General features: G+C 38.4%; 1 pseudogene; it reads left to right on the forward strand.

Moving 5' to 3' along the window:
• The first annotated feature begins 10,730 nt into the window (after nucleotides 1–10,730).
• Nucleotides 10,731–11,779, forward strand: LOC121105494 (annotated as a pseudogene).
• Nucleotides 11,780–12,065: the final 286 nt, after the last annotated feature.

Genomic DNA, 12,065 nt, shown 5'->3' on the forward strand with positions numbered 1-12,065 from the left:
GCAGAGGCCACAGACTCATCATCTTTTCTTTGCTTTGGGGGGATTTCTCCATCTCGTCATTCTGATGAGGAGAGTTTGCGGGGTTGCCCAGAGCCCAAATTATTGACCAGGACCCAGGCAGTTTGCACTTGTTTTATAGGGACCTTAGGGTTGTGGGCTTCTTGATTTTTCAGCCTGCCTTCTGGGGGAGGGGCCTGCCACACTCATATTCAGGCAACCCTGTTTGGGTAGAGTCTCCCTGTCCCCTGCGAGGGGGGATGGAGATTGGCACAATGTGAGCTGGTATTTCTGGGCTTTTGTTCTCTGGCGACCTTCCCTGGCACTTTTCTGTGGCTCTTCTGAGAGTCAGAGTAGCAGTGGCCATATCCTAGCCTCTGTCTCAGAACAGAGAGATCACAGTCCACTCTCCACTGAACTCTCCTGGCCTCTTTAACTCTGTTTCTGTTTTTGCTGCTAAAAACCCTGTAACGTCCCAGGTTGTGTACCCCACAGCCGGTGCCCTAGCCCTCACTTGCAGGGCCCACACATCTCTGTCTTTTTTTTTTCTAACACCACCAGACGCCCCCGGTTCCCGCACACGCTCCCGAGCTCTCTGTTTCAGTGTCATTCACACACACTCTGGAGCACCAGTTCTCAGTCTGTTCACACGTGTGTACCCAGGCTCATGGTCTCAGTCTGCTCTCTCGCAGTTGCCAGTCTTCGAGTCCAGCCTGTTCCCCAGTGCAGATGGCTACCGCTTCCCGGGGCCCCAGCATGGAGGCTCCCTCTCCCTTCCATTTATCTTCCAATATCTGTGCACAGGTTCACGGCTCCTCGCTTCGTACCTTAATACTCAGTGCTGGAGATGTTCATTTGTAGAGATCCAGAAGAATCTTCCTGCATCTCAGGCTGATTCCATGGGTTTTCAGGATGGTCTGGTACATGTCCAGCTCGACTCGGGACCAGCTGAAAAAGGGGACCCCTACTCCTCCGCAGTCTTAACTCACAATCTCTCTAAACCCAATTACTTTAACATCTCTCTTTCACAAAGTGAGAGGCCAAATTTAATTTTAGATTTTTCAGGAACCCTCGGGGAGTTTTCAAAGGTAGTTCAAGATTAAAAAAAATATTTTATTTAGAATTTGATTTGGGGGAATTTGACAAAAATATTAAATGTTCTGAAAATTTTATTAAGTAGAATTTTGATTATTTACTTAACCAAATTGACAATAAAAGATTTCAAAAGCAAATGCAGATGGTTATATTGGTGTAGATAACAGATCTTTTACAATTGAGAAAACTTGTTTTCTTTTTTTAAATGTAACACAGAATAAAAGTTTATTTTTTATATTAAACTTGAATGTTTTATTTTTTTTTAATTATGTTAGTCACCACAGAGTACATCATTAGTTTTTGATGTAGTGTTCCATGATTCATTGTTTGTGTATAACACTCAGTGCTCCATGCAATATGCTCCCTCCTTAATACCCATCACCGGCCTATCCCAATCCTCCACGCCCCTCCCCTCTGAAACCCTCAGTTTGTTTCCCAGAGTCCACAGTCTCTCATGGTTCATTCCCCCTTCTGTTTACCCCCCCTTTTCTTCCCTTCCTTCTCCTACTGATCTCCCTGCTATTCCATATGTTCCACAAATAAGCAAAACCATATAATTGTCTTTCTCTGCTTGACTTATTTCACTTAGCATAATCTCCTCCAGTTCCATCCATGTTGCTGCAAATGTTGGGTAATCACCCTTTCTGATGGCTGAGTAATATTCCATTGTACATATGGACCACATCTTCTTTTTTTAAATTTTTTAACTTAAATTCAGGGGGAATGCGATAGCCTGGTGATGGGTATTAAGGAGGGCATGTATTGCATGGTGAACTGGGTGTTATACACAAGTAATGAATCATGGAACTTCATATCAAAAACTAGGCATATACTGTATGGTGACTAACATAGTATAATAAAAATATTATTAAAAAATAAATTCAATTAATTAATACAATGTATATTTAGTTTCAGAGGTAGAGGTCAGTGATTCATCAGCCTTATATAATACTCAGTGCTCATTAAATCATGTGCTTTCCTTAATGTCCACCACCCAGTTACCCCATCCCCCCCCACCCCGCTCCCCTCCAGCAACCCTCAGTTTGTTTCCTATGATTAAGAGTCTCTTACCGTTTCTCTCCCACTCTAATTTTGTTTTCTATTATTTTTTCCTCTCTTCCCCTATGATCCTCCAGTTTTTTTCTCACATTCCACGTATGAGTTTGATCATATGATAGTTGTCTTTCTATGATTGACTTATTTCAGTTAGCATAATACCTTCTAGTTCCAGCCACATCATTTATCCATTCATCTGTGGATGGACATCTGGGCTATTTCCATAGTTTGGCTATTGTGGACATTGCTGCTATAAACATTGGGGTGCAGGTGCCCCTTCAGATCACTACATTTGTAACTTTGGGGTAAATATCCAGGAGTGCAATTGCTGGGTCATAGAGAAGCTCTATTTTCAACTTTTTTTTTTAAATTTTTTATTATGTTATGTCAATCACCATACAGTACATCATTAGTTTTTGATGCAGTGTTCCATGATTCATTGTTTGCATATAACACCCAGTGCTCCATGCAATACATGCCCTCCTTAATACCCATCACCAGCCTAGCACAATCCCCCACCCTAACCCTCTGAAACCCTCAGTTTATTTCCCAGAGTCCATAGTCTCTCGTGGTTTGTTCCCCCTTCTGTTTAACCACCCCTTCATTCTTCCCTTCCTTCTCCTACTGATCTCCCTGCTATTCCTTATGTTCCACAAATGAGGGAAACCATATGATAATTGTCTTTCTCTGCTTGACTTATTTCGCATAGCATAATCTCCTCCAGTCCCATCCATGTTGCTGTGAATGTTGGGTAATTGTTCTTTCTGATGGCTGAGTAATACTCCATTGTATATAGGGACCACATCTTCTTTATCCATTCGTCTGTTGAGGGCATCTAGGCTCCTTCCACAGTTTAGCTATTGTGGACAATGCTGCTATGAACATTGGGGTGCATATGGCCCTTCTCTTCACTATGTCTGTATCTTTGGGGTAAATACCCAGTAGGGCAATGGCTGGATCATATGGTAGCTCAATTTTTACCTTTTTGAGGGACCTCCACACTGTTTTCCAGGGTGGCTGTACCAACTTGCATTCCCACCAACAATGTAGGAGGGATCCCCTTTCTCCACATCCTCTCCAACAATTGTTGTTTCTTGCCTTGTCAATTTTTGCCATTCTATATTGTGTAAGCTGGTATCTGAATGTGGTTTTGATTTGAATTTCCCTGATGGCTAATGATGTTGAAAATTATTCATGTTTCTCTTAGCCATTTGTATGTCTTCATTGGAAAAGTGTCTGTTCATATCTTCTGCCCATTTTTGGATTTGATTATTTATTTTTTGGGTGTTGAGTTTGAAGTTCTTTATATATCTTGGATATCAGCCCTTTACGTGTAGTGTCATTTGCAAATATCTTCTGTACATTCCTCAATTTCATAAAAACCATCTATAAAAAGTCCACAGTGAATATCATTCTCAATGTGGAAAATCTGAGAGCCTTTCCCTTAAGATCAGGAACACGATAAGGATGCCTGCTCTTGCAATTTTTGTTCAACAGAGTAGTAGAAGTCCTAGCAATAGCAATCTGACAACAAAAAGAAATCAAAAGTATTCAAATTGGCAAGGAAGAAGTTAAACTCTCTCTCTTCACAGATGACATGATATTTCATGCAGAAAACCCAAAAGACTCCACCCCCAAATTACTAGAACTCATACAGCAAAACTTGGTTTCTTATGTAATCAAAGACTTGATAACAACAATGTGAAGCACAGGACATTACTCTAAAACACAAAATATGTTTTCCAGGACTTAAAAAGTAAAGAAAAAACTTTTTAAAAAATAATTTCTTATTAAGAGCAGACTAATAATCAAAGAAAACTATTATTTTTTTTACAGAGAAACCCAAATTCTAGTTTTGCACCAGTGTGCTTTGACATAAGTGTCAATTGTCAAAACTTGTAAGTAAATCTCTTCAGTCTTAGTAGCTTTGACCACAGAAGATAACATTCTTTTCCGGAGATTTCTTTTACAATATTTTTAAATATCTAGTTAGTTTTTTGCCTTACTCTGTTTATCTTTCTCATTTTGGAAAAGAAAAAACAGTCATTCTACTCTAAGACAAAATTACTCTTTTTCTTTAGCAAAGACATTTCCTTCATTCCTTTTTAAATAAAATATAGCAAATTTCTGTAACAAATTTATGAATATATTATTTCATAATTTTCTAGTCTCATATCTTTTTCATGGTAAAATTTATCATGTATATTAACTGATTTAAATTTATTTAGCTTCTTTTTACCTTATTAAAATATTTGAAATTATATCAGCAAGTTACATTTCAACATTGTATCCTATTTGAAAATGATCTATATATTCAATGAATATCCATTGTGTAACTTAGTAGTCCATTTATAAAATTTTATTCCACTTACATCTATTTAATTCATTTGTTCTGGAAAATTGTGCTTGAAATGATCATGAAAATTTCATAAGACATCAAAAAAGCCAGCCATCATCATAATTTTCTTGTTGACAAATTAGGCACACACACACACACAGAAATAGAAGCAAAGCATTTAAAAAGTTAAACATATGCCCCTCCCCATTTTTTTTAGTTTACTGTCATGCTTGACATGACTCAATAAGTTAGATTTTGTTGTACATTTTTTATTGGATTTACAGCTTTAAGATCTTACAAGTCTACTAGAGATAAAGTAAGCTTATTTCACTAATAAACTTATGTAGAATAAATGTTATCTCTTCATTATATTGAACGCTCTGAGGAATGCCTGCTGGGATTTTATCAATAGGTTTAAAACTATCTTTATTTACCAAAGATAACCACAGGTCATATGAACTTAAAAATAAAAAACACATTTAGGATATTTTGTTTATTTCAAAGAGTTTTGGGAATATTTAATTTCTGTTAGCACTCATTTATATCTAAGTCAATTTACACAAAACTTCTGTAGGGTGTTTTATAAGTTAATTTGACAATGTTATCCAGAAATAGAAAAATATCACACATACATAAATTACATGCATGTATATGTGCACACATAAGCACACAGACAGTCACAAATAGAGATGTTATAGCTGCCATTCTAAAATTTCAGCCATGAGTCAATTTATTTTTTTATTTAAAATCAATTAGCTATCATATAGTACATCATTAGTTCCAGATGTTGTATTCAGTAATTCATCAGTTGTGTAAACACCCAGTGCTCATCACACCATGTGTCCTTCTTAATGCCCATCACCCTATTACCCAATTCCCCACCCATCTCTCCTCCAGCAACCCTCAGTTTGTTTCCCAGAGTCAAGAGGCTCTCATGGTTTGTCTTCCTCTCTGATTTCTTGCCATTCAGTTTTCCCTCCTTTCCCTTATGATGCTCTAAACTATTTCTTATATTCCACATATGAGTGAAACCATATGATAATTGTCTTTCTCTGCTTGACTTATTTCACTTAGCATAATCCCCTCCAGTTCCATCCATGCCAGTGTAAATGGTAAGTATTCATCCTTTCTAATGGCTGAGTAATATTCCATTGTATATATGAACTACATCTTCTTTAGCCATCATCTGTTGAAGGCCATCTCGGCTCCTTCCACAGTTTGGCTATTGTGACATTGCTGCTATGAACATTAGGGTGCATGTGCCCCTTCTTTTCACTACACCTCTATCTTTGGGGTAAATACCCACTAGTGCAATTGCTGGGTCATAGGGTAGCTCTAGTTTTAACTTCTTGAGGAACCTCCATACTACTTTCCAGAGTGGCTGTACCAGCTTGCATTCCCACCAACAGTGTAAGAGGATTCCCTTTCTCAACATCCGCGCCAACATTTGTTGTTCCCTGTCTTGTTAATTTTTGCCATTCTAGCTGGTAACTCATTGTGGTTTTGATTCGTATTTTCCTGATGCCGAGTGATGCCGAATGATGTGGAGCATTTTTTCATGTGTCTGTTGGCCATTTGTATGTCTTCTTTAGAGAATTGTCTGTGCATATCTTCTGCTCATTTCTTGACTGGATTATTTGTTCTTTGAGTGTTGAGTTTGATAAGTTCTTTACAGATCCTGGATACTAGCCCTTTATCTGATGTGCCACTTGCAAATATCTTCTTCCATTCTGTAGTTGCCTTTTAGTTTTGTTGATTGTTTCCTTTGCTGTGCAGAAGCTTTTTGTCTTGATGAAGTCCCAAAAGTGCATTTTTGCTTTTGTTTCCCTAGCCTTTAGAGATGTGTTTTGCAAGAAGTTGGGTGTTCAAGGTCGAACATTCTCCTGCATTCTCCTCTAGGATTTTGGTGGATTCCTGTCTCACATTTAGGTCTTTCATCCATTTTGAGTTTATCTTTGTGTATGCTGTAAGAGAATGGTCCAGTTTCATTCTTCTGAATGTTGTTGTCCAATTTTCCCAGCACTGTTTATGGAAAAGACTGTCTTTTCTCCATTGGATATTCTTTCCTACTTTGTTGAAGATTAGTTGACCATAGATTTGAGGGTCCATCTCTGCGTTCTCTATTCTGTTCCATTGATCTATGTGTCTGTTTTGTGCCAGTACCCTACTGTCCTGAGGATCACAGTTTTGTAATATAGCTTAAAGTCTGGCATTGTGGTGCCACCAGCACTTTTTTGTTTTCAATATTCCTTTGGATATTCAGGGTCTTTTCTGGTTCCATACAAATTTTAGGATTATTTGTTCTAGTTCTGTGAAAAAAGTTGATGGTATTTTGATCAGGGATTGCATTGAATGTGTAGATTTCTCTGAGTAGCATAGACATTTTAACAATATTTACTATTGCAATACATGAGCATGGAATGTTTTTCCATCTCTTTGTGTATTCCTCAGTTTCTTTCATAAGTGTTCTGTAGTTTCTAGAATACAGAACCTTTACCACTTTGGTTAGGTTTATCCCGAGGATTCTTACAGTTTTGATGCAATTATAAATGGGATTAATTCCTTAATTTCTCTTTCTTCACTCTCACTGTTAGAGTACAGAAATGCAACTGATTTCTGTGCATTGATTTTGTATCTGGCCTCATTGCCAAATTGCTGTTTGAGTTCTAGCAATTTTGGGGTGGGGTATTTTAGGTTTTCCACATAGCATATCATGTCATCTGCAAAGAGTTAGAGTTTGACTTATTATTTGCCAATTCTGATGCCTTTTATTTCTTTTTGTTGTCTGACTGCTGAGGCTAGGACTTCTAGTACTATGTTGAACAATAGTGGTGAGTGGGCATCCCTGTCATATTCCTGACCTTAGGGGAAAAGCTCTCAGTTTCTCCCCATTGAGAATTATATTTGCTGTGGGTTTCTCATAGATGGCTTTTATGATACTTAGTTGTGTTCCCTCTATCTCTACACTGCAGAGAGTTTTAATCAAGAAAGGATATTGTACTTTGACAAATGCTTTTTCTGCATCTATTGAGAGGATCATATGGTTCTCGTCCTTTCTTTTATTTATGTGGTATATCACATTGATTAATTTGGGATGTTGAACCACACTTGCAGCCCAGGAATAAATCCCAAAGCAACAGAGTACATATTCTTCTCAAGTGTACATAGAACATTATCCAGAATAGATCACATCCTGTGTCACAAAACAGGTCTCATCTGGTACCAAAACATCGGGATCATCCTGTGCATATTTTCAGATCACTATGTTTTGAAACTGGAACTCAATCACAAGAAAAAAGTTGGTAGGAGCTCAAATACACAGAAGGTAAAGGGCATCCTACTAAAGAACGAATGGGTCAACTGGGAAATTAAAGAAGAATTAAAAATATTCACAGAAACAAATTAAAATGAAAACACAACTGTTCAAAATCTTTAGGATGAAGTGAAACCTGTCCTAAGAGGGAGGTATATAGCACTACAAACCTTTCTCAAGAAACAAGAAAGGTCTCAAATACACAACCCAATCCTACACCTAAAGGATCTGGAGAAAGAATAGTAAATAAAGCCTAAACCCATCAGGAGAAGAGGAATAATAAAGATTAGAGCAGAAATAAGTGAAATGGAAACCAAAAGAACAGTAGACCAGATCAAAGAAACTAGGAGCTGGTTCTTTGAAAGAATTAATAGGATTGATAAACCCCTGACCAGACTTATCAAAAAGAAAAGAGAAAGGACCCAAATAAATAAAATCATGAATGAAAGAGGAGAGATCACAACCAACACCTAAGAAATGCAAACAATTATAAGAACATATTATGAGCAACTATATGCTGACAAATTAGGCAATCTGGAAGAAATGGATGCATTCCTGGAGAAGTATAAACTACCAAAACTGAATCAGGAAGAAATAGAAAACCTGAACAGACCCATAACCAGCAAGGAAATTGACACAGTAATCAAAAATCTCTCAACAAACAATAGCACAGGGTCAGATGGCTTCCAAGGGGAATTCTACCAAACATTTAAAGAAGAATCAATACCTATTCTTCTGAAGCTGTTTCAAAAAATCAAAACGGAAGAAAAACTTCCACACTCTTATTATGAGGCCAGCATTACCTTGATGCAAAAACCAGAAGAAAACACACACACACACACACACACACACACACACACACACCAAAAAGGAGAATTACAGAGTAATATCCCTGATGAAAATCGATGCAAAAATTCTCACCAAAATACTAGATAAGAGGATCCAACAGTACATTAAAAGGATTATTCACCACAACCAAGTGGGATTTATTCCTGGGCTGCAAGTGTGTTTCAACATCCCAAAATAAAACAGTATGGTACTGGCAGAAAAATAGAGACATAGATCAATGGAACAAGATAGAGACACCATAAATAATCCCATACTTACATAACCATGTAATCTATTGCAAAGGAGTCAAGAATATAATAGGAAAAGACAATCTCTTCAATAAATGCTACATGCAAAACTGAACTATTTTCTTACACCATACACAAAAATAAACTCAAATGGATTAAAAACCTAATAAAGGTTTAATATCCAAAATATAAGGGGTTAATATCCAAAATACATAAAGACCTTACACAACTCAATACCAGAAGGATAAGAAGAAGGAGAAGGAGAAGAAGAAGAAGAAGAAGAAGAAGATCCAATTAAAAATGGGCAGAAGACCATTGTATTGCATGTATCCCTTTGAATTAGTATCTTTGTATTTTTGGGGTAAATACCTCATTGTGCAATTACTGGATCATAAGGTAGATCAATTTTTAACTTTTTGAGGAACCCCCATACTGTTTTCCACAGTAGCTGCATCAGTTTGCATTCCCACCAACAGCATCTTTTCCTGTCATAAAAAAGAATGAAATCTTGCCATTTGAAACAACATGGATAGAACTAGAGAGTACAATGTTAAGTGAAATAAGTCAATCAGGGAAAGACAAAGACTATATTATCTCACTCATATGTAGGATTTAAGAAACAAAACAAAACAAAACAGCAAAGGGGAATAAAAGAGAAAGAAACCAAGAAATAGACTCAACTATAGAAAACAAACTGATGGTTACCAGAGGGGGAGGTGAGTGGGGGGTGGGTTAAATTGGTGATAGAGATTAAAAAGTATACTTATCATGATGAAAAAAATTTAAAAAATAAACTCTGAAAAAAGTGGGCAGAGGACCTAAATAGACCTATTTCCAAAGATATATGGACAGCCAACAAACACATGAAAAGATTCTCAACATCACTAATCATCAGGGAAATGCAAACCAAAATTACAATGAGATACCTCTTCTACCTGTCAGAATAACTAAAATCAAAAAGACAAGAAATATCAAGTATTTGCATGGATGTGGAGAAAAGAAACCCTCCTATATTGCTGGTGGGAATGCATAAAGATTTCTCAAAGAATTAAAATAGGAATACCATATGATCCAATAATTCCACTATTTACCCAAAGAAAAGAGAAACACTAAATCAAAAAGACGTACACACCTTATGTTTATTGCAGCATTACTTACAATAGTCAAGATATGGAAGCAACCCAAGTGTCCACTGACAGATGAATGGATATAAAATATGTGAGATATAGATAGATAAATTGCACACACACACACACACACACACACACACGAACAGCCCAGAATACTACACAGCCTCAAAAAAGGATGGAATCTTGCCATTTGTGACAACATGGATGGACCTAGAGGGTGTTATGGTAAGTAAAATAAGTCAGACAGAGCAAGACCAATACTGTATTATTCAATTTATATGTGGAATCTAAAGAACAAAACAGATGAATAAACAAACAAACAAAAAAAAGCAGAATCAGACCTACAAATACAGAGAACAACCTGATGGCTGGCAGAGGGGAGGGGAGTATGGGAATGGGCAAAATGGGTGAAGGGAACTGGGGAATACAGGCTTGCAGTTAAGCAATGAATAAGTCATGGGAACAAAAGACACAGCTTAATGATAATGTAATAGAGATGTATTGTGACAGATGGTAGCTACACTTGTGATGAACATAGATCACAGTATAATGTATAAACTGTCAAATCACTATGTTGTACATCTGGAACTAATGTAACACTGTGTGTCAATTATACTCAAATAAAAATATTTTAAAATAAAGTGAGTCTCTGGTAAAATACTATTCTAGGGGTGGGGTGGGAGGGTCCTTGGGAGGAGATGCTGTGGTGCACCTGGAGCCATAGAATGAGCACCCCACAAACCTACTATTCCCAGGGCAGCCCAGGTCCCCCATCTCTGTCCTGTGGTGCTCTCAGGAACCCAGTGCTACAACTCCCAGCAAACTATGAACTTGATGGCTCAGCCTCTGGGGCAGCCAGCCCTTCAAGTGGCCCTGCTCTCCTACTCTGTCCCCACCACTGTCCCAGCTGTACAAGGAGCAAGAAGCAAGCCACGGAGGAGACAATGCCCTCAGGCTACAGCAAGCCGCACCTGGAGAATCTGTCCCTGGCTATCACCTGCATCCTAGAATCTTTCCCAGGTGTGACAGAGGTGACTATTAAAGAAAAACCACCTGCTGAACATCACCTGATTTCTTCATGGGAACAGAAAAGTAACTGTGTGCTACCTAAGGATGTGAAGAATTTTTACCTGATGACCAATGGCTTCCACATGATGTGGAGTGTGAAGCTGCATGAGCACCCCCATTCCATTGGGCAGCCTGGTAATTAACAGCATCTCAAAACTGACTCAACTCAACCAGTCTTCTGTGTATTCACTCCCTAATCACCAACCATGGCAGACCTGGAGTTTGATGCACTTGAAGCCAGTGAGAACCAGCCGGAGAACCCACACAAAGCATTATACTGGCATTTTCTCACAGATATCTTTACATGCTCCTCCTTTACATGCTGCAGTGGCAGTATGCCTTCATCAGCTATGGCATTAGCTCACAGGCCAAGAAATGGTTTAACACATATGAACCCATCACCTACAACACAAACCTGCTCACATCAGATACCAAGTCCTTCATGAACAAGCTAGATCCCAGCAAAGTGTTCAAGAGCAAGAAGATGTTAATCTCCCCAAATAAAGGACCTGTTCAGCCCACAGGTGGCCAGAAAGGGCCCTCAGGTTCTCCTTCCACCACTAAAGGCTTTCTTACCCCTGGAAACCCTGCCCAGAAAAAAGTACCCTCACCTCCCCACCATCCCCACAGAGATGATTTCCATGCACAGATGCTCCTAGCCTCAGATTCTGTGTGTAGAACCATAGGCCTCTGCGCATCTGAGTGAGCCAAATCCTTTTTGGCCTTTTACTCCTGTTGATATTAGCCAGGAGCTCAAGGGCATACTCAAGTCTCCCTGAGTCCTTTCCTTACCCCCTGCCTCCAAAAGCTGTGGAGAGTTTCAGGACTTGCTTAAGTGCTTAATAGATCAGCTAATAGTTTCCCTCTCTTCCTACCCCCAACCCTCTATGGCCCTCAACAGTGACTAGAGAAGTCCCACAAAGAAACCACTGGTTTTGACCCATGAGGCTTTAGAACTATGCTGTTCATTTGGTAACCACTAGGTACATGTG

This window comes from Ursus maritimus, unplaced genomic scaffold (assembly GCF_017311325.1).
Source record: "Ursus maritimus isolate PB19 unplaced genomic scaffold, ASM1731132v1 scaffold_27, whole genome shotgun sequence".
NCBI classification, from domain to species: Eukaryota; Metazoa; Chordata; class Mammalia; order Carnivora; family Ursidae; genus Ursus; species Ursus maritimus.